This window comes from Phoenix dactylifera, chromosome 17 (assembly GCF_051530095.1).
Source record: "Phoenix dactylifera cultivar Ajwa chromosome 17, Ajwa_hap1_PhDact_Kaust_v1.1, whole genome shotgun sequence".
Lineage (NCBI taxonomy): Eukaryota > Viridiplantae > Streptophyta > Magnoliopsida > Arecales > Arecaceae > Phoenix > Phoenix dactylifera.
The window spans coordinates 3885857-3908265 of record NC_143206.1 but is presented as its reverse complement, the minus strand read 5'-3'; the positions used below and the strand labels follow the sequence as shown (position 1 = coordinate 3908265).

The window sequence follows — 22409 nt, the reverse complement described above, 5'->3', positions numbered from 1 at the left end:
GTCTAGGGTGAGAAGGGAGGTGAATGTCATGCATAACGGGCCATACAGCACAAACCAACAAGTAATCACATCAATTTTGCCACTACCTGGAACATGAGAGGAGTGGGGTGGTAACATCTATCTTACTACAACCTATATTACTATCTAGAATATAGGAGTAGTACAACTACTCATAATATAAGAATAGTGAAGAGAAGACAACTACCATGCATGACAATAATAGCCTACATGGTGCAAACCAGCAAAGACAAATGTTAAGGTTAAGAGGTGTTTACACCACATTTTTACTCAAGATGGTATTAGGGAGACATGCTTGTTTAGCCATTCAGAGAATTTCTAGTCAATAAAGATTTTTTATGGATTTTTGTTTTGACAATTGAAGAACTGCAATTCTCTTCTTTTTTGTTTGCCAAATCTCTTCTTGCCTATTTGGTTCTATCTCGCTATAAAATATGAACTAAAAATAGTCCCCGTGGCATCACTCGCTTCACTTCATTGTTGAAATAGCATTCTAAAGTATCTCTTTATCCCTCCCTCCTTTTTTTGTTATCATAGCTCCAAAGAACACGGTAGGCCGATTTTCATGGCTACTTGTTCTTATGGTAGCAGAGCCCTTATCATTTCCATCTTTGAGGACACAAATCTCAATCAAATTTACAAAAAAAATAGTGAAAAGGTGGAGACATCTATCTGCTACAATAGTAGAAATTAATTTAATGTTTCAAACAAGTCTAGAATGCTTGTCACGCTAATGGGCGATAAGGATGATTAGAATATGCAACAAATACATATTAACTTTAATGCGGCAGTGATCGAGATGGTTGTTAGTCATTCTCTATGCTTGACCGAAGCTACTGATGTGGTAATTGCAATGAGGTAATGCATAAAATATTTGCATCCCTTTCTGTTTTACTATTCTTAGTTCAAATTACTACTATATTGCATATTTAACTTCTTAGTTTGATTCCAGACGGAGAAGCAAAAAAGAGAATCGAGATATTGGTTTTCAGTGAGACTTATTAATGGTTACCCGCTTCAGAAATAAAAAGATACTTTCACTTAATTTTTAATTTAAATAAATATGATTTTGGCTAATTATTGCTATGTCAAACGTATTTATATAAAAATAGTGTTTTGTAAGGGCATACACGTAAATATCAATTTAGAAGGCATTCATGCAAATTCTAATATTTAGAAAGATATTTATGCAAAAATCTAAGAATTTTTTTTTGCTAGTATATCCTCCTAAATATATAAAATTGAATGAATATCCTCAAAAATTACTATTTATATGTATACTCTTATTAATTTTTCTTTTTAGATGTGTACCCATTAATGGTATTTTTGTTATTTTAATTTTAAATTATTAACTTTTTAACTGATGGTATAGGTACATAGGAAAAAGAAATACATACAAAATAAGTATTTGATAAGAATATATATATATATATTAATTTTGAGAGAATATTTATATAAATTTTAATACTTAAAAAGGAGCGTGCCTGAAAAAAAATATATAATTTGCATTTGACCGACAAACATACCAATTTTTTTCAATCCTGCCTTGGTCTCTAGTTTGCTATAACAGATAGTAGGCTATCAACCGTTTCTCCTCGCTGACCCGAAGTGATTTAGAAAAATTCTTCTTTCTCGATGGTGATCGGTCATGGTATCCATAGCGTTGCATCTTTTTCGGCCAAATCCTGATTTCGTTTTGCTTCTCCCGGGGGCAAGGCGCGAATACAAATACGAGACACTAAACCCGGTGTGAAACCAATCAACATAGCATAAGGTGTAGGGCGGTTATACCCCGTACCGTATCCCCCTTCCCTGAATTTCTTAGGTCCGAAACCCCTCAAGTGCCTCAAGTAGGTCTTGCAGTTTTCGTTTTGGATTTGATAGTACTCTTGATTCGAAAGACCTTTCCAGGATCCAGGATCGCTTTCTTCCCTTCGTTCTAGTTATATAAAATCCCCTGCAGCCCCTCTTAGACTTCTCAACGAGTAGTCACCCTCAGACCGATGGCCAGACCGAGCGCTTCAATGCCTTACTTGAAGAATACCTTAGGCACTTCGTAAGTGCCAACCAGAAGAATTGGGTAAACTTGCTAGACGTTGCTCAATTCACATTTTTTTCCACCAAGAACGTTTTATGAAACTCTTTGACCCCCGAATTTGGAGTATCCTACTTTCACGAGTGACTAATTCCTGAAAATAGGAGGCGTTGAGGACAAAGAAAGTACTGAGCTTACCGAAAGGCTAGTTTCCATCCATAAGCATTCGCAGGTACCTCGAGGGACAAAGCACGGAATGAAAGATTCTTCATCTGCGGCAATGTTAATTGGCCGATGGATTCCGAGTTACTAACTTAAAAGAAAAGCAGATCCTGATCTGCCTATTTTTTCTTCTTCACTGGGACAATGTTGGCGATCCATTCCGCGTATTTTTCTTCGCGGATTCAGTCTCCCGCATTGAATTTCTCACCACGTTCCTTTGCTCTTTTGGCTTGTTATAGTTTAACCCCGGCTCCTATGGTCTATGATTTCTCTTCTTAAGACCCGACGGCGTCTCTGGACATTCTCCATCTTCTCTTTAGCTCGAGCAACTCTACAGTCAATGTCTGAAAACTGTTCCAGTTTCTAAGCCTAGCTTTAAGCTTTTTTGGAAAGCCAAGTCAGTAGGTTTTTTCTGAGAAATACGCAGAAGCCAGTAGTGGACCGTCTGCTATCGGGACAGCCAGCCCAGTCGGCATCGGAGAATGCAAAGAAGGTGGTTTGTTACTCTGTTAGAGGTGTTGCGGAAATGTCTGCGATCGAGTAAATAGCTCTACGAATGAATGGATCGGATCGAAAATGGAAAGATTTGCGGTAAAGTCTCTCTCTCCTTTCTATCCATGATCTTTTGCTTTCGGGATTTCTTCTCCCCTTGTCCTTCTCTCTGTCCTGTTTTTTTGTGCCAACAAAGCTGGAAGCTTTTCACTATCGGTTAAGTCCTTGTCAATCTGTATCCTAAGGGATGGGATCTAAATTTCGATAGGAAGGACTGCTTCCATACCCTAGACCAATGAATAAGGAATTTGACCAGTTGGACCTTTCACTTTGGATTCGTCGAGGTCTGGTTAGGAACTTATATCTATTTGTCATCTGGACAAAAGATACTTAGTAATGGACAAAACACAGTGGTAGCTGGGGGAGGCGCGCGGAACGAATTAAGGGCGGGTTGGTGGCAACCACCCACAATGTGCTATTATATGAAGAAAAACCCAGCATCCACCTCTCATTGTGGCTGCCGTTCTGGCGACTTTAATCCGAGGAGAAAAGAGAGCGCCCTGTTCTTTGAGAGAAGAAGATGGATGGAGTAAATGGACTGGAGAAGAAGGAGATGAATTCGAAGAAGCTGAAGGTGCTCTGCCTTCATGGCTTCCGAACCGGTGGGAGCTTTTTGCGCAAACAAATCGGCAAATGGGATCCTTCCATCTTCCAAGATTTCCACTTGGTCTCTCCTCTCTCTCTCTCTCTCTCTCTCTCCCCCTCCCTTCCCCCGGGGGTAAATTGGCTCACCTTACTGCTCTAACTGCAGGACTTCCCTGGTGGGATTTTTCTGGCGGGAGGGAAGTCGGACATTGAGGACATATATCCGCCTCCATATTTTGAGTGGTTCCAGTTCAACAAGGTGAGTTCCAGACTATTAACACTTCGGCCAAATGGTCCGTTCTTTTGTGTTTATTTTTTCAAACCAAGGGCTTTTTAACTCCATATATGACCTCTCCGCTTGGCAATAAATTAAGCCTAGTGCTTCGAGGATGGATTTACTGCAGATACCCAGCCTCTTGCCTAGAGTACCATGGAGTCGTACTACATCCTAACTAAAATTTGGTGGTGTTTCTTTCTTTCTTCTTCTTTTTTTGGTGGATTAGCCTCGATTGTATTATGGTTATGGTTGATGGACGTGTGAGATGGCTGTGGCAAAGGTCGGGGATCCATGTGGGAAGGCCAACAATCAAATTTTATTTTTTTCTACCGAAAAAACATATTTCATGCCAGATGTTTGAACTGATTTTAATCAAACTCCTACCACCGATAAATTTGTTGTTAAAGGCAAGTTAGACACCGAGCTGTGGCGGAGGAGGTTATCCTCTGACTCGGGACATTTGGGCGATGATGAGAGATGGAGTAGCCTTTCAGGCTAAACATGTAGAGGCCAATAAAGCTGTGGACTGGGTGGAAGAGAGAGTTGTCTAGAATACTTCGTAACTTATTGTTTTCTAATTTTGTTGGGAGCATCTGTTGTAATGGTTGTTACATGGTTCACAGGAGTTCACGGAGTACACAAATTTGGAGGAGTGCATTTTGTACTTATGCGATTACATGACAAAGAACGGTCCTTTCGATGGAATGCTTGGCTTTTCTCAGGTACGGTGCATAACTGATGTTAGATTATTTAATACTTGGACAGCCTATTTAGGCCCTGCTAGAAACACTATTAAAGGCCTGTTTAGGAGAATTTTGCCAGATTCGGCGGGATCCGGCAGGATAGCCGGAGAGAGGAGAAAAGATGATAATTAGTGGAGAGGGAGGAAAATATAGGGAGGCTGTGGGTGACGATCCCCGCCGGAAGAAAAGAAAAGATCACCGGAGGTTCTTTATTCCTTCTTGTGAGGATTGAGCCCCACGTCCACCGGCATCACTCTCTCCCTTTCTGCACCATTGTCTCCTTCCTTTCTTTTTTGACCTATCCTACTGGATCGTGCAAGATTAATTCAAACAGGTCCTATGTTCGTGCTCTTATTCTTTGCAATCTGTCCAATATAAAGAAAGTCTTAGGAACATGAGAGGTTGTGATTTGGCTCGAACTGCATATAACTCCTTGTTTTTATGTATTTTAAGTGGAAATGGGTGGTCTAAAAAGGAAGTGCAAATTATTATAATGGGACGATGCATATTAAGGGCTGGTTTGCTAGTTTATGTATTGTTTTTAAAAAAAATATTTTAGTTTTTTTTTATCTCCCTTGCTGAGTCTGAAGTTACAAGAAAGATAGAAGCTGAATTGAAAACAACCAAAGACTAGATAGCAAGTTTCAACCTAGAAACAACTCAATAGTGCATTGGATATATATGATCGAGGATCACTTTTTTAGAACAGACTTGTGGCATCCAAAGAACTCAAGGTTGGGAATCTATGCCAACTCCTCATGCTTCTCTCTCTCTCTCTCCCCCTCCCTCCCTCCCTCCGTCCTTCCTTTTGTCCTACAGACTAATACAGGTAGGGAGTATCAAATTGATAGGGTGTTCGAGCTTCCAAAGAAGGCCTAGATCTCGAATGCTACGGTGTCTCACCAATTACTTAGCAAATGCACATGCTTGTTAAAAAGCTTTGATTGAACTCGAACACATAGCTAGCAGTATCATCTTATGTGACGTTTTATTGCTTGAATCTTCATTGCTATTATGGTATGCTGTACCGTACCATATCAGACGGTACCGGACGTACCGTACCATATCGGTTCGGTACTGGTATTGGTATGAATGGCGTACCAACCTTCAGTATACCAAAAAAACTTCATACCGTACCGTACCGATACTATGCTAGTGTGGTATTGGTACGAGATTTTGTATTAGTATAGCGAATCTTGATTGCTATAGAATTCATGTTACTCGGCGCAGCTAGCTAACTATATCTTCTCAATAAAATGGATATTCCTCTGTGTGCGTGCGCATGTTCCTATAATCCGTTTTATGCTTCCTGATTCAAATGATGGCTTGTGACTTCTCTTTCTTTTTCCAGGGTGCAACATTATCGGCTCTTTTGATTAGCTACCAAGCAAAGGTAACACACTTCATGGCAGTCCATACAACAAATAGGTTTTTCTCTTCATGTAACATCCAATAGATTAGCATTTATTAAAAACCACCTAATATTTACGGTATGTCTGAACTTGCAAAATTTGATGAGAGCATTCTTGTGCTACATTTATACTAGTATGATATATAAAGCAAACTATTAAACATCCACCGGACGTTCAAAATACCCTTACTTGTGATAGGAGGTGCTTGGGACTTAGGGAGGACATGATCTCTTGTTCTCCCAGGAACGAGGTCTTTTTATTCCCTTTCCACTACTTGAAGAAATCTCATACTTCTTTCAATTTCAAAGAGTCAGATCACATTCAAGAGTTTTGATGTGTTTCTAATTAATTATATTTGCTTGGAGAGGACTAAAGCCAAAAACCACTCTAACTGGACCAACACCATTAAACTCTGACCAGCACTAGAACTTGACCTTAGAGCTCTCTTTTCTGTATAGACCTTGTGCCTAGTTAATTTCTTCCCCCTTATGAACTGATTGATATCTACCAACACAAATATGTATAGGGACAAGGCTAAATAGAAGAGGTACGATTGAGGTAGATTTATTTATATATTTTTATATTTTCTTACATGACATTCATAAACCAAATTCATATTTATAAATGTTTCATGTTAATGACCTGCAGGGGAAGATATTGAAGGACCATCCGCCAATAAAATTTCTTGTCTCTATCTCATGGTGGAAGTTCAGAGACCCAAAGATATGTGACATTGCCTACAAAGACCCCATTAAGGTGAATTCTGTGCATTTCATTGGAGACAAGGACTGGCTGAGACACCCTCCGAGGAGCTGACTGCTGCCTTTGATAGCCCATTGATTCTAAGGCACCCTCAAGGTCACACAGTCCCCAGGCTAGGTTGGTATACACTATCTTTCACTTCTGCATTAGCTGCATTCTCAAAAACTATTAGACTGCATTTTATAGGTGTATTTAACTCGGATTCAAGTTAGCTATCTTGATCTCAAGCTTAATTGGGTTGATTAAATTCAAGCCAAACTAAACTGGTGATGGCATGAGTACCCCCAGGATTTGCTTTTTCTGTCCCTTTTGTTTCCTAAGGAAAAGAAACCTGATGACTTTCATATGCACACTTACTTGTTTTGGATGCTTTATCACATCAAATGCATTAGTATTAAATAAGTAATTAAAATAATAAAATTTTACTTATAGATAATGACTAAGATGTTAATAATATATCAAGATATTTATGCATATTTCAAGCTTGATCAGGCTGAACAAAAGGGAGTCAGGTAAATCATAGGTTTGTCTTGTTTGTATTTCGAGTTCAGATGTCAAGCTTAGGTTCAATCCATGCTAGTTGGGAGCACCTTGACCATGACAAATTTTAAGTTTAGCTTGTAATGCTTATGAATGTTTAACTCATTTGAAACTCTGCTGCACATGATGTACTAAATTTCTGAATAAAACCAAATTGGGAAGGACTTAAGCCCGGAATTTGTTTCCGTGGTTAGGCTCATATAGACCGGAGTGTTACAATAACCTATATTTATGAATATTTAGTCATGTACATCATCTTGTACAATTCTTTGACTACGGCCCGACCTAGCGTAACATGCGTTTAGTCCAGTTTGGATTTTGGGTTAATCCTGTTGTTCGTTTGTTAACTTGTTTATTTGGGGAACTAGCTCCAAGAGCATGTAAGCCAGATATGGACCAATTTTGCTGAACTGCACTAAGTATGCAGCAGATGCTAGTAAATATCATTGATGATGTCCAAGCTCCAACTAAATCACACTTAAGCATTTTAAAGCATGCAAGCATGGTTGCTAACCAAATCATTTCCTGTTTATCGAAATACAGAAGGCATTACACATCTCATTTTGGCTAATTAGATGTCTTGCATGCATTTACATAATATTTGCCTTACAGAATTTACATCTGACTAGTTTAGGTGAAGGAGGGTTACAGGAAATATCTTCATCAAGGGTGTTTAATTAGTGGATACACTGACATAATAAGTTTCATGATAACAATGATATTGCTGCGTGTCATTTAACTTCACCATATTACAATATTTAGTTCTTCTCAGCATAGACTTTGAACAATTAACAGTGGCAGATGAGATAAACGTGAAGAATCTTTCTGAATGGACAAGAAGTATACTCAAAAGTAGTATCATATATGATGCTCCTGGTGTGGAGACCTGGAAAACTGAGGCAAACAATGCCAATATAAGGCAAGCAGTTGCTGCTGATCCAAAGTGTATGGAAGCTACAGATACAGTACTGAAGGCTACATTTACAGAAGGCTAGGTTTGGACAGCATCAATGTAAGCTGGGTTAGTGATAATCAGCAAGAAGCTGCCCATGAAAGGGATGTCACCCCCGAGGTAATTGAAATAATAAGGACTTGGAGGGCCTCCAGCATTCTGATCAGGTGAAGGAACTCGGAGTCGTGAAAGAAAGGATTTTCTCCCTTCTTAACAGCTGCATGAACTCTGCTACTTAATCATGAGTGTACTACTATAACTTTGCATATTGATGTTGCCGAATTTTTAACGCTATTGAGGAAGTTATTTAAGAAACATTGTCTGCTAATCCCATTAACCTTTTCAACCCAGAGCATGTTTGGACGCAGTCTGAAATTACCAAAGTTAGAGAACTTCAGAAACTGAGTGATTAAGCCGGCAACCGGGTTTAATCCAAACCTGACCTGGTTATCTTCGGGCTCCGGACACATCGGCTGACCTGGTTGAGCCAGGCCCACGTATTAAACCCAAGCGGTCATTCCAGCCAAGCATGATCATCCAGCTGCAGCATACTATGTTTGGGTTTGCATTTGTTCCAGATTGGTTTGAACTTATGTTTGGATCAAGTATTAATTTTGCCCTAGAGATCAGGATTTTCAAGTGACTAGCAATATCAACAATGTTTTATCCTTCCTATTCTTCTCATAACAACCCAACTCAATTCAACTAAGCCTTAACCCAAATTAGTGGGAATCCTTTTTCTCTATTCCACTCTGTTTAATATCAAGTCCTTCCTCACTACTCTATCTCATATGATTTTTGGCCCACCTTTACAACTATTTTCTTCTATATGTACCAAATCATTCTCCTTCATACGGGTGAATCCTACCTTAAGTCATCCTTCTCTCAATTTCTTCTCAATTGATGCTATCTCTACCTTTCTATAAATAACTTTATTTTTTTAATCTATTTTTTTTTTGTTATCATACATCCATCTCAATATTCTCATATTAGCCATACTCATTTTGTGCACATATTTTCTAATTGCCCAATATTTTGTAATATAAGGTATGGCTAGTCGTATGGCTAACTATAAATTTTTTTCTTTAACTTGACAAGCATCTTACGATCATACAATATCCCAGTTGCAATTCCTAATTGTACCTAACTAACTTTAATCCTATGGATAATATCCTCTTCAGCCTCCCCTTTCTTATAAATATTTGATCCTAGATATCAAAAGGGATCACTCTTGGAAACTTCATATGCCCAATATTTTGTAACGTAAGGTATAGCCAAATAATTTTATTCCAAATCTGATTTCACCATTATTTATTTAAAACATAAATATCTACATGTGAAAAATGTTTACTTGATCCATTGCATTTTGAAGGTTTTTTGAGAAACACCAAGAGTTTCCTTTTAGTGGTGGGAAAGGTTGATGCAACCCAACCCCATTTGGGCCTGATTTGTACAGTGATTATCAAGTTAAATGTCAATGTTTTTGACCTTGACTTTAAATAGGTTGTATATGGGCCTTAGTTTAATCTTTAGGTCAAGAGGTTAATGTTTATTTAGGCAAGACCGGTTTGGATCGAGCCATGTCACGCCCTTAGCGGTTGGCCGTTTTTAGTACTGATTAATTATTCAATTCTCCATGAAAGTGTTAAGTCAAGCTAGCTAAGTTGGGTCTGTTAGAGTTCAAGTCATGTGAAATAGACTAATTTATTGGTCAATCAAGCTGAATCAGGTCATGCTAGTCTAACCATATGGGTAGGTACAAACCCAAGTCTATTTAAACTATTGTCAACCAAATTTCTTCTTCGTGCATTTGCCCATCAATGACTTGGCAAGTATTTCTCTTATCCCGCCTGGTGATCTATTCATTTTAGCTGATAACAAAACCCTTTAGCCTCTTGTATGTTGCTACTTGGGGGGCATCTCATGCACTTTGGAGCAATTACACGCTACTTCTCTCTGGATCAAAATTAATTCATTAATGGGGATGATAAATTGGCTTCAAAGGCATTCAAATAGGGAACCTCCTCCTTATCCTTTTTCCAACAATCTTTGTCTTCTCCCTAATGGGATTCCTCATGTACAAATCTGCCATGTTTATGGAGAGGCTAATGCTCTTAAAATGAGCCTTTACCACAAAAACTCATGTTCACATAAATGGTTTCCTTAAGGAGTTATGATCTGATCCAATAGTTATTCATTGGCTAAATATCACAGACCGGTGATAACTACATAAACAACTGCTTAAAGGCCCTCCTTGCTGGTTTACTGTTAACTAGATGAACCAAAAAATTTCTGCCATAGTTGGCCAGTTAACTAGTTTCCTAACTGCTCCAATAGAAATGGTTAATAGGAAACAATGTTTCTATTTTGTCAATATTTCTCTCGCCAAAATATAAAATTTATATTCTCCAATAGCATAAACCATCCAAAACCTTCATACACTAATATGATGAAAGCAACAAGGAGTATTTGCCGAAGTTAGCTTATAATAACGATATTGCAACAATTGTCATGCACTATGTTAAAATGTAGCAAATGATTATGATATATAATGTGATATTGTTAAGGAGATGGAGACTATTTTTTTCTGAAAAGAAATACATACATTGTACGGAAATTTGAATTCAAAAATATTTTATGTCTTCAGGCTGCGAAAATTTTCAAATAGTGACGATTTCATAGATCTATATGCAAATGCTATGCAGATGAGGCCTCCTATCATTACATCAATGAAAGTTAAATTACATTGTTCTCAAAAGGAGACATGTTCAACTCTACCAAAGAGGCGCCATTGCTCCGTTTACCGTCCTTTTGTTTAGTATTAAGATGTTCAGATTTCCCAACTATTAGAAGATTTAAAGCAAAAGAGGGTAAAGCCGTGGAGTCACTCCTAGGTTGGAAGCAGACATTCTGCTTTGGATCAGCATCAAAAAAATACAAAACAAAAAATATATATGCTCAAGACCCCAAAACAAACTCAGCCAAACAAACCACAAGCCTCGAGACTAGCTACATAACTCCTCTCTCACAGCAGAGCAATTCCGGTCCTTCTGAGAGCACTTGGTTTCTTTCTAACCTTATTACCAAACATATAACAGCCTCATCGAAACAGAACTGGTCCAAATTTGACCGTTGCATTATATTAGTTGTTCTGGGAGAAAAATTACAGTTCAGCGAAACTAACCATGCTTCTTCAGGCATCAAAATTTGACCGTTGGCTACCGAAATCTTAAATTCGAATTAGAGATCGCGTGTCATGATACAGCTGCATCCGAAATCGTTGGAAACCCAGATTAATTAGGATTCACCAAAGCCCTCTCGGGATATAACATCAGAAAACAAGAAAGAAGAGAGTATTCGAGCAGTTCAGAAAGGAGAAACCAAGAAAGAGAGAGACGAGAAAGATAGAAGAGGGTCTCCAAGCAGTTCCGAGAGGAGAAAAGAAGAAAGGAGACAGAGAGAGATGTCGAAGGTTGAGACTCATCATCTTGGCGACACGGTCATCCAGCTTCAAGCCCATGGAGTCGTGCAAGCCCGACCCCAGGTGGTCGTCCATCTTCGTGTCACCGAGTTCGACGACGTGTACATCTCCCCGGAGGTGATCTCCTATCGCTTCTTTCTGGGCCGGTTCTCGCTGCCCCGAGCCGTGCCTGCGATCGTCTCATTCGTGGCATCCAACCTCGATGCCAAGATTCGGCAACTTTGCGAGCGTCGCCTTCTCCGCTTTGCTTCACAACCCGCGGTAGAGTTGGCGACTGGATCATCTCTCGTGCTGCTCATCGACATCGGCACGTTCTTGGCACCCGGCTGCGCCCAAGACTCTGAAGACATCGACGAGTGGATGCTTGATATGCCTCTGCAGGAGGAGGATATCCCCTTCGTGCACGATTACTATCTAGGCGAAGAAGGTGGATTTGGCGGCGTGCCGGCGAGGAAATCTTTCATCGAGAGTCTGGGGTGGTCGCCGTATGGTCGAGGAGAGGGCGTTCGGGAGGAGGAATGCGTGATATGCCTGGAGGACTTCGATGCCGGAGCAGAAGTGAGCATGACGCCGTGCTCCCACTCCTTCCACCGCCGGTGCATCACCCAGTGGCTGGAAAAGAGCCATCTCTGCCCCATCTGTAGATACCGCATGCCCGCCTCCCGCTCCCATCGATAGGACCAGCCCATGATGCAGTTTGTTTCTTTTGTATTTGATTTATTTTATCCTTCTAGCTAGGTAGTTGTTTATATGAACATTGTGTGCATAAGATTGACCTAGAAAACGATATGTATACAAATACAGTGATTTGATCTTGAATTATCAATGAAAGTCTCAGATTCTTTTTCATACGACTAATGTCTTTAATGTTTCAAATTGAGCACCACGTACTGCATATGGAGAGCTGCCCATGATTTAATTTATTTAATTCTTTTTCTTGTTTTAATTTGAGTATCAACTTATTTGTTGATCTGTTTAGGTGCCAGGTTCTTGTTTCTGAATTCAAGTTCTGGCAGCCAATGTATAAGTCATCTCCACCAAGATATTGGGATAATCATATCTGGTAGTTTGCTCAATTCTGAGTAAAGCTTGTGATAAGTAATATGCACAAATAAAATTTAGATTCCAGTAAAAGAAGGCTTCCAGATTGTGTTAACTTAATGTTCCATGTCACTAATTATGAAGTTCACTGGCTTGTTTAATCAACTCATGATGTGGATGGCTTAATTTCATTACCAATTGGGCCCATTCCATATTGGATCCATCCCAATTGAGCTAATCGGACGTGTCCCACAGTCTTTGACTTGTCCACCGCTTTTAGATCCGTCGTCTCCTGTATGATTTTCTTGCTTCCATGTCCGAGATCAGAGATTCAGAGCAGACCGCAGCCGCCTCAAAGGGCGTAGAGGCGGTAGGACGGCTGAGACCCGTATAATTTCTCCTCCTGCTTGGTGACCCAAGCGGGTGTCGAGAGATTGGCGTTGGCGGATGGAGTCGGCAAGCATTTGGAGGTAGGATGTTAATTTTCTTTTTCTCTTCCCCCATCAATATCTTCTTTCCTTTACCTCATTAGGCTGATTGCATCAAAATCCAAATTCCCGATCATTTTAATGTTATTAATGGAAATTTGTTCTTCAAGAAAGTCATAAATGGAAATCTTTGGGGTTGTCAAAATCTGGCGATTCGAGCATCTCTGCAACCTACTTACAAGGAAATCCATTGTGATCTTTCAAAAATCCTGAGACTTATGCACATTGTATTTTGATAGTTCGCATGGTATTATTGGATTTACTAAGAATGCCAAGAACTTAAGTTTTTCTTTCCCCCTCTTCCACTGCCAAAACATAGTGATCTTAATCGCTTTTGTAGTCACAACAGCTTATCCTCTTTATATTGACATGTTGATGCAGCCGTAGATTACCTCTGCACAAAAAGCATGCTTGAATTGAAGGTCCTTCACAAGGAATATGAGTGTTTCAGGAGGAATTATGGCTGCTGTCCACAATTTTTTGCCTGCACTCAACCCTAAATAAAGTGCCAAAACCACTATATCAGAGTTTTCTAGGGTCTTACAGCACGGTTGTAACAAAAAGAAAGATTCAGGTCTGTCAAGAAAATCCAGCAAGCATACTGAGAGAGCTAACTTGCAATCAAGTGGGAACAAGATAGCAAATCATTGAAAGAACTTCAAGAATGTACATGATTTAACCATTAAAATATTTATTTTAGTATTAAACCCAAACTCCCAACCTCCACCTCCACCCTCTGTATGTTGCTCTCCTTCATCTTGTCAGTGGTCATTCATGTCCGCATTGCTCCTGTCATCAATTAATCTACACCACCTGCTTCAATTCTTAGTTTCAGTGAAAGAAATAAGAAAGGTGCATTTGCCTAATTAGAACTGCATTTGTCAAATCGCATGGAAAGAAGACTTTTAAGTCACTTGGGGAAATCACAACCAGCCATTCATACTATATCTCACATTCATCACATGTGGCAAACTCTGGCCATATAAATCAACAAACAAGTAAAAGAAGGAAGTAAAAATGTAATAGGGAAGAAAATAGGTTAGTCATAGTCTTTTCCTATCCTCGCCCTTTCTTTATTGGGAATAATGAAATCATTTTGGTATATATATGGTATACTTAAAATTTTGTCACAGGCTGGAAGAATGTTCATTGCGACAATCTCCGTGCGATTTAGACCTTTAATTTCAAGTGAGAAAAGCGGTTATGGAGACATTATATGCTTTCAGGCCTTAGATGCAAAGTCCTTTCTGTTCAAGGTGAGTTTCCTTTCTCTGAAATGTATCCTGCTCTTGTTAATATTGCTGGAAAAAAGAATATTATCTTGATAAAAGGTTTCATCTGTGGTAGGATGAGAAGGTGGATGATATTCTCTTTTGCTTTGATAAAGTCTTCTACCCAGATCGTGCACAAGCAGATGTCTATGAGTTCCTTGCTATGCCCATAATTGGAGGTCGGGACTGATTGCAGAAATAGGTACTCTTATATGGTTTGGTCTCTATATTTTATTTAGGATGCTCATAACAAATTTTTGAATTAACCATAGCAAAGTTATCTATATAACTTTATGTCTGAAAAATATGTGCATTGTTTCTTAAAACAGATGCCTTGGATGGTATAAATGGAATGATCATGACTTATGGACAAGTGAGCTGCAGTTTAACTAAAGCTACTCATAATAGATGTTTAAGTGTACTTACCATTGTTATCCTTCAATTTTAATGTTTTTCTCATTTATATCCCTGCACAGGTTTCAGGTGCCTCATCATTTAATCACATATTTGTGTACATATAAATCCATAATTCCATTTATCTACTTTAGATAAAAACGAGTTTTGATACAGATATTCAAAAACATGCTTAGCAGAAAATCTGTGTGATGAGCAGAAGTTGTGAATAACAAGGTGTACTGTTGGCAGCTGTACTGACTTTTTGTTTTTGATCATAAATTCTAAAGTTGATATTATTAATTACTTGTATGAACTTTAATTTCCACTGGCACTGGCAGTACTCTCAAAACTTGATAGCTTTGTGTTGTTCTGAAGAATATCCTGATATTCAAATGGAAAATATAATTGTTCACCCTATGATGTGGTGTAAGTGTTGTTTTCTCTCGTTTAAATAATTGATTTACATGCCATGGCTTTTCCATCTTGTGCTTTTTCTGATTCACTGTTTCTCTTCCAAAAACCATTAAATTTATTGTCAATTTGTGTTTACATATGTTTGGGACACCCTGAAATCTAAAGAGAATCTGAAAGAGAATTAACTTGCATGCATGATAAAATTTTAAAATATGCTGGGAACTGGAATGACTCCAAGGCCACTTATGAAATGTAAACACATTTTATCTGGAAAAATATATACACGAATATTTTATTCTTGCAAGATTCCAATTTGAAAGAAAAGGGTATATATTTCTTCATATATCACTCCGAACACATAGCAATGATGAGCATGGAAATTTAAAATTTTATAGAAGATTCATTATATAAATCTGAGTTTTGATAATATGCAGATACATGAAATCAATCTTTTAATAATTCCAACATGTACTTCAGATCCCGATCGATTCCTTTTTTTCAGTAAGAAGTTACTAGAATAAGGAAAACAACTTACAAGTCCACTTGAATTTTATCAAACAAGCTATTTCAGGGGAGAGAATTTTGATAAGGCGACTTATCTCTCCATTATTTGATATTTAAGTATTTGAGACACTCTCCTCTAACACTGCCTTTTCTAGTTAATTGATCATTCTTTTGGAGCCTATGTACGGGTTGCTCTGTCAGAGTTGGATGTGTTGAAGATTACTGTATAATATTCATTTTGCTATGGTTACATCAGATTCAAAGGGATTGGTCTCGTTATTGGAATAAATTTAGTAAACACATGAGAGACAAAATTTGTAGAGAAACTTAAGGTTTGAGGCTGGTAGTCGAACTACCAATCCGAATTTGACCATAATATCATTAATTTATTCGAGAAAGAACACACATTCCAATGAGGTAATGTCCAAGAAATTATTTATTCCGATTTGGATTTTCTTACATTCAACCCTGTTGACTTTGTATGTCAATGTGATGTAAGGCCATTGATTTTGGAACGCACCTGATTTGAAATTTTAGTTTCAAAACTCAAGCCCCTCTTTACTATTGCTACATGGTTGTGATGAGAACTCCTTAGATGAAATGTGCTCTACATAGCAAGTCTTGGGCCATATTAGATTAAGTGGCAATTGTAGATTTCATGACCTGAGACGTTAGCTCACTCAAATCTCGAGTTGCAACCATTATAGCTAGTCATATAGGTGCCAAGATAGCAATAATATAAAACCCTAAACAAATCAAATGAGCGTACGGTGCACAACTGAAACCTGTAATATAAACTAAAACTGTAAGACAAAATCCAATACAACTTTAGGATAAAATCGATTGTACAAAATTGTACCTGCAAGATCACATTTGGACAAAACTATATTAATCTACTATAGAGTTGGTGCTGCCTCAACAATCACTAGATCCCTTAAAATGCAACTAATTTTTCTTGATCCTTCATTATTCACAATCTAGTCCACTCTCATCAATCACTTTGACAAAGTTTAATGATAAACAAATCATATACCTTACCATGACTCGAAGCTTACCCACATTCTTTGAGATGCACCAAGGTAGCCGTCAAAGAGTTCTTCGATTCACACTCACTGAATTGTCACTTTTCTTGAATACTGCTCTTTGGATTGCAGGGTGGGAATTCTAGAACTGCATTGCTGTGCTCTGCTCTTCAAGCCGTTCAAATGCTTCAGAAAGCCTGTCTACTCTTCGATTTGACACTAGGCATGTCTTGCAAACATTGCATGCGGATTCTGTGACAGAAAAACAAACAGATTGTCATTGTATTGGTTATGTTGCAGAGAAATGCTTTAAAGAGAAAATTAATAGCCATTGGTAGGGAACAAAAAGACAATGATGAGCAGACTACCCAAAACAACTCATGTGAGAATGTTGCAAAAGGTCAGTGATGAAAAACTTGTAATCAGGAATTATACACATTTTGCTGGATCAGCAATACCTTTATGCATGTCAAAATGTGCGGTTGTGGGTATATTTGTCTGTGGAAGAAGGGGATTTGTTGGTGGAATTGTTCATATTGGAAGCATCCATTCTGATCCTCAGTCCCCTGAAGACATTGAATCAGTGTGTGATGTTGTCACCTTCCGGACAATTTCATCACTGAAGCAAGCTGTGAAAGATTTCAGATATTTTCTACAATTTTGCAGGTTCTTAAAACAACAAAGATTTCTAACATCTAAATCTTCTGATATTAAGTTAACAAGGGAGAACCGTGCATTGAAGGTGAAGAATAATGCACTGAAGTCTGAGCACGCTGCTTCTCAGATGGGTTTAAACCATGCAAGTGCTGAAGGAATTTTATCTTTTTTTTTTGGCATAATCATAATTAGCATGGTCATAGGCATTATTGTTTTTTGGTGTCTTTGTTTCTTCTCCTTATGATAAGAAGGTTAGGGAAGGACTCTTTTGGAAGCAGATTTAAATTTATTGAGAATGAGAGTATACCCCAATTAGCTGGCCCTGGAACATATTCGTTAACGCAATGTTTGGTTGGCCGAATGCTATCAGGATTCATGATTTTCATGTGTGTTTATTGTCACCATTTACATGGAGAAGACTATTTTAGGGGTTGAATTTAGCTGAATTCCTCTTGTTATTTCTGGGCTCTCTTTTGCTTTATCTTTCTTAGCTTTTTGCTAATTAGGCTGCACTTGACGGTGAGCCTTAGTGGTGTTGCGCCGTTATGGTTTGAAGATCGTGGATTTGAAACACGGAAACAATCTCTTTGCATAAGGTAAGGTTGCATCTTCTAATACTTCGCAGATCCTACAATGGCAAGAGCCTCGTACACTGACCCATCTGGTTAAGCTATACTTGCATATAGCCAATAAATAAATAAAATAGAAAGAAAATTAAGAACACTTGCATTAATAAAATAATTAGAACATTTGCCGGTGACAATTGTGGGCTCATCACCAAAAGAAATTTCAGAAGTGTGGGTCAGAGTTGGACTTGCCCAAGAATTATAATGGTCTACAACTCTACATATGCATTCTTGTAAGAGCTTCTGTATGAATTAGTATAGCTCTTAATTTAGTATAACAAGAAACAAAATTCATGCATATTACGTTATGACTTTTAATAGTTTATTCAAGATTTAATTGAACTTTCAGAGCAGAAATAGTTAGACACAGACAACATAATATCGATAATCTCTCATATGTATATATGCTAGATGCTTAACCAGTAATAAATTAATTATTTTATTTTAGTACCTTTTTTTTATTTCTTCTCCTATAATTGTTTCTTTTCCCTTTCCCAACCTTTTCTTGTTCTGACGATCTTTTTTGCCACACCATTTCCTTTTATGCATATTGTATGGGATAAATAGTTAAGATTAATATGAAATTTGATGGAGCAAAGTTGTGCTTAAAGATATTAAATAATCACTTCAGTGTCTCATTTTGAATCAATGTGTAACACGATCATGATTATCTGAAGCAACCGTGTATAATTATAGGATCACAGACAAATAATCCCTTCCTTTTGATTGTATTAATCAAATTATTTGTGTAAACAACATGTTAGTTGCAGAGGTAACCTAATAACAATTCCCAAACATTGAAAGAACGTTTTATTTGAAGCTTTTTTTTCAATTACAAAATCATAACTATTAAACAAACAAAAATGCTATATTAACCAAGTTCATGAACGCAGTTGGATGAAAATAACTTATGAACCAGTACATGAATCGGGAGCAACGATTACATGAAACGCTAATTCGGCAGTTCAACTGACGGACAGCCGTTCAATCGCAAAACTAGTGATGTGGGCTATCCCAATGTCTGCATTAGATTCTCCAGTCTAAATAAGCAACTAAAAGGATACCAATCTTGTTTTTTTTTTTCTTTTTTTTTCTTTTTTTTTTTTTTTTTTTTTTTTTTGCTAAAGCGGGTAATTCATACAACACGGGTACGAATACACCCAATAGAGTCAGAAAACAAAAGTTCCCGCAGTGCTCCGGGCATCTCTCTCTCTCCAGACCATAGGGTGTCTCCTGAGTGGCTCGCAACATATGCCGCCACCCAGTCGGCCGCCCCATTGGCCTCACGGTATACATGCATGGCTCGGAATGTAACACACTCCCTCGCCATCTCAAAAATATCGAACAGTAAGGGGTGGACCCCCCCATAGCTGCTTGAGCCCTTTCGGACCCAGCTGATCACAGTAGCCGAATCTCCCTCTAAAAGGATAGACCGCGCCTGAAGCACTCGCCGCGCGTAACACATGCCCGTCCAAGCCGCCCGCAGCTCTGCCCCAGGTACCGAAGTGTCAAAAAAAAGGCAGCCCCCCGCTGCCACTGCAATACCAATCTTGTTTGAAAACTATATTATATACATAAGAACTTTTAGGATTTTTTTTGCCTACATACCCTTCTAAATATTAAAATTTATGTGAATACTCTTTTAAAATTGATATTTGTATGTATACCATCATAAAATACTTGTTGTGCATGTATACTTTTCTTTTTTCTTTTCTTTTGTGTATGTGCCCATGCCATCTAATACCGTTAAGAAGTCAACCGTTTAAATTAAAAATGACTAAAATACCCTTAATGCGTTAGCATACAAAAAGAAATGTTTATAAGAGTATGTATACAAATAGCAATTTTGCAGAGGTATTTATGCAATTTCTTATATTTAGAATGGTATACACATAAAAAAAATTCTTAAATTTTTACATAAGTACCCTTCTAAATATTAGAATTTATATGAATACTCTCTCAAATTGATATTTGCATGCATGCCCTTACAAAACACCATGTTTATATCTTGGACATAGCGATTCAACTGACGTGATCCGCCAAAATCATATTTACTTAAATTAAAAATTAATTAAAATTATGAAATTATCTTTTTATTCCTAAAGCGGGTAATAGATTAACAATTCTTGCTAGAAACTAATATTTCAATCTCCTTTAAGAAATTTTTCAATCTCTCTAAATCTCTTTTTTTTGCTCCTCTATCTGAAATCAAAATTATTCCCTCGACACCCTTCTTCACCATCGGCAGCTCTTCTCCCTCTCTTTCGTCTGTCGGAGTTCTTGCCATTAGAATCTAAGTTCCTCTCATTGCTGCCGAAGTTTGCCCTTCATTGTATCCTTTTGAACATGAAAATGATTAGGTCCTGTGTTTAGTGCTATGGATTGATTAAAGAAAAGTATTGTAAGAGATTTACAATATTTATATTGTTGACCCCCTAATGGATTTTGATGAATACAAAACACTAGAGTATAATTCCATTTATCTTAACAATTTAATTGAGAAATTCATGTGTTTTATTAAGAATATTGTTAAGAAATGTCTAGGCAAGTTCCCATAATTTTTATGAATTTATTGAAGAATTTTTTTTCAGATGAAAGAAAAAGTTCAGGGACAGCCGAGACGTCTCCTGGTAGTCTCAGAGACGTCTCTGGCACAAACAGGAAGAACTGGCACACTTGGAGACGTCCCCGGCACCTGCCGAGTCGTCCCCACGACAGCGGAGTCGACTCTCTCAGTAGCGGAGTCGACTCTCTCAGTGGCGGCAGAAAGGCAGTTTTCAAGAGATATGCGCGAGACGTCCCCACAGCAAGCAGAGTCGTCCCCACAAGTAAAAAGGAGACTTCCCGAGTCGTCCCCAAGATAGCGGAGACGGCTCTCTCAGGGTTTTCCAGAGAATGATTTTTTCGGTGATAAGGCAGCGGAGACGTCCCCTGAAAGAGCGGAGTCGGCTCTCTCAGGGAATTCCAGAGGACATGTTTTTTCGGAGATAAAGAAGCGGAGTCGACCCCGAGACAGCGGAGTCGTCCCCATTCAAAAAGTGCAAACAAGCAGAGTCATCCCCGTAAAGTGCCGAGTCGACCCCAGACAACGTAAAAAGTAAAATCTTGTAGCCGAGACATCTCTCGTTGAAGCGGAGACGTCCCCGGAACGCCTGGGACGCGACTGACAACTTTTACAGGTTTGGTTTGAATTTCAAATATCTTTTACTTTATCTCTAACGGCTATATTTGCTTTTTGGGCTATAAAAGGGAGCTCTTAAGTGCTTCAAAACAACTTTTCACCAACCCAAAAGCTAGATCATTTAAGAGAGAAGCAAGAGAGAGAAGTTCAAGGGAGTGAGTGCATTCAAGTGAAGAAATCAAGTGCTTTCAAGCTTCCCAAGTGATTTCAAGCTCAACCACTCTCTTCCGCTCGTGCATTCAAAGCTCACACTCAAATCTACGCGATCCACATCGGAAGAATCACCATTTCCCACGCTTCCAACGGCAAAAGGATTCTTCCGGGTTCTATTGTTCATCATTGCCATATTTGCTTTTCTAGAGCTTTTCTTTTCTGTGTAAACTCTTTCATTGTGGTGCTTGTTCCAGTCAAGGGACGTGGAACAAGGGAAAGGCGTCCCAAGCCTAAGTGAAATTGGGGGTGTTAGGGTTTGTTGTGAGCCCGGTGTAAAACAACGAGTTAGGTAGTGAACTCGCAAAACTACCGTACTGTAATCTTGGATTATAGTGGAAATTCCCAAAGGTGATTTGGGGAGTGCATGTAGGAGCAGTGGAAGCTCCGAACCACTATAAAACCTTGTGTTTGCGATTGACCTTTCTCATTCCTCCTTCTTTACTTTAGTGCATATATTTGTGTGTTTTATTTTTAATTAGGCGAAAAGTTTTAAAACACCCAATTCACCCCCCTCTTGGGTGACCATCTCTGGGCAACAAGTGGTATCAGAGCAGGTGCTCTGTGTATTTCTTGAAAGACCTAACCGTCTTAGCCAAAGATCTAGATGGCAACACCCTTTAACAATGTTCCTGCCGAGGGGCAAGCAACCAATAGACCTCCACTCTTCAATGGGACAAATTATACCTATTGGAAGACTAGAATGAGAATTTTCATTCAAGCATAAGACTATGCCTTGTGGAGGGTTATAGTCAAGGGACCACAAGAACCATCACACGTGGTTAATGGCATTCTAGTTCCCAAACCCGAGGAGGATTGGGATGAGAATGATGATAGGATGGCTCAACTCAATTCGAGAGCCATGAACTCATTATTTTGTTCTTTAGATGTAAATGAGTTTAATAGAGTCTCCACATGTAGTTCCGCTAAGGAAATATGGGATAGGCTTGAAGTTACCCACGAGGGTACAAATCAAGTCAAAGAGTCCAAAGTGAACATTCTAGTTCACAAATATGAATT

General features: G+C 38.5%; 1 pseudogene across 1 annotated transcript; it reads left to right on the top strand.

Moving 5' to 3' along the window:
- Positions 1-3153: 3153 nt before the first annotated feature.
- On the top strand, positions 3154-8413 carry LOC120109884 (uncharacterized; annotated as a pseudogene). The gene is made up of 6 exons (XR_016398843.1): positions 3154-3494; positions 3579-3671; positions 4313-4411; positions 5784-5825; positions 6493-6723; positions 7948-8413. The product of XR_016398843.1 is annotated as an uncharacterized LOC120109884 (transcript).
- Positions 8414-22409: the final 13996 nt, after the last annotated feature.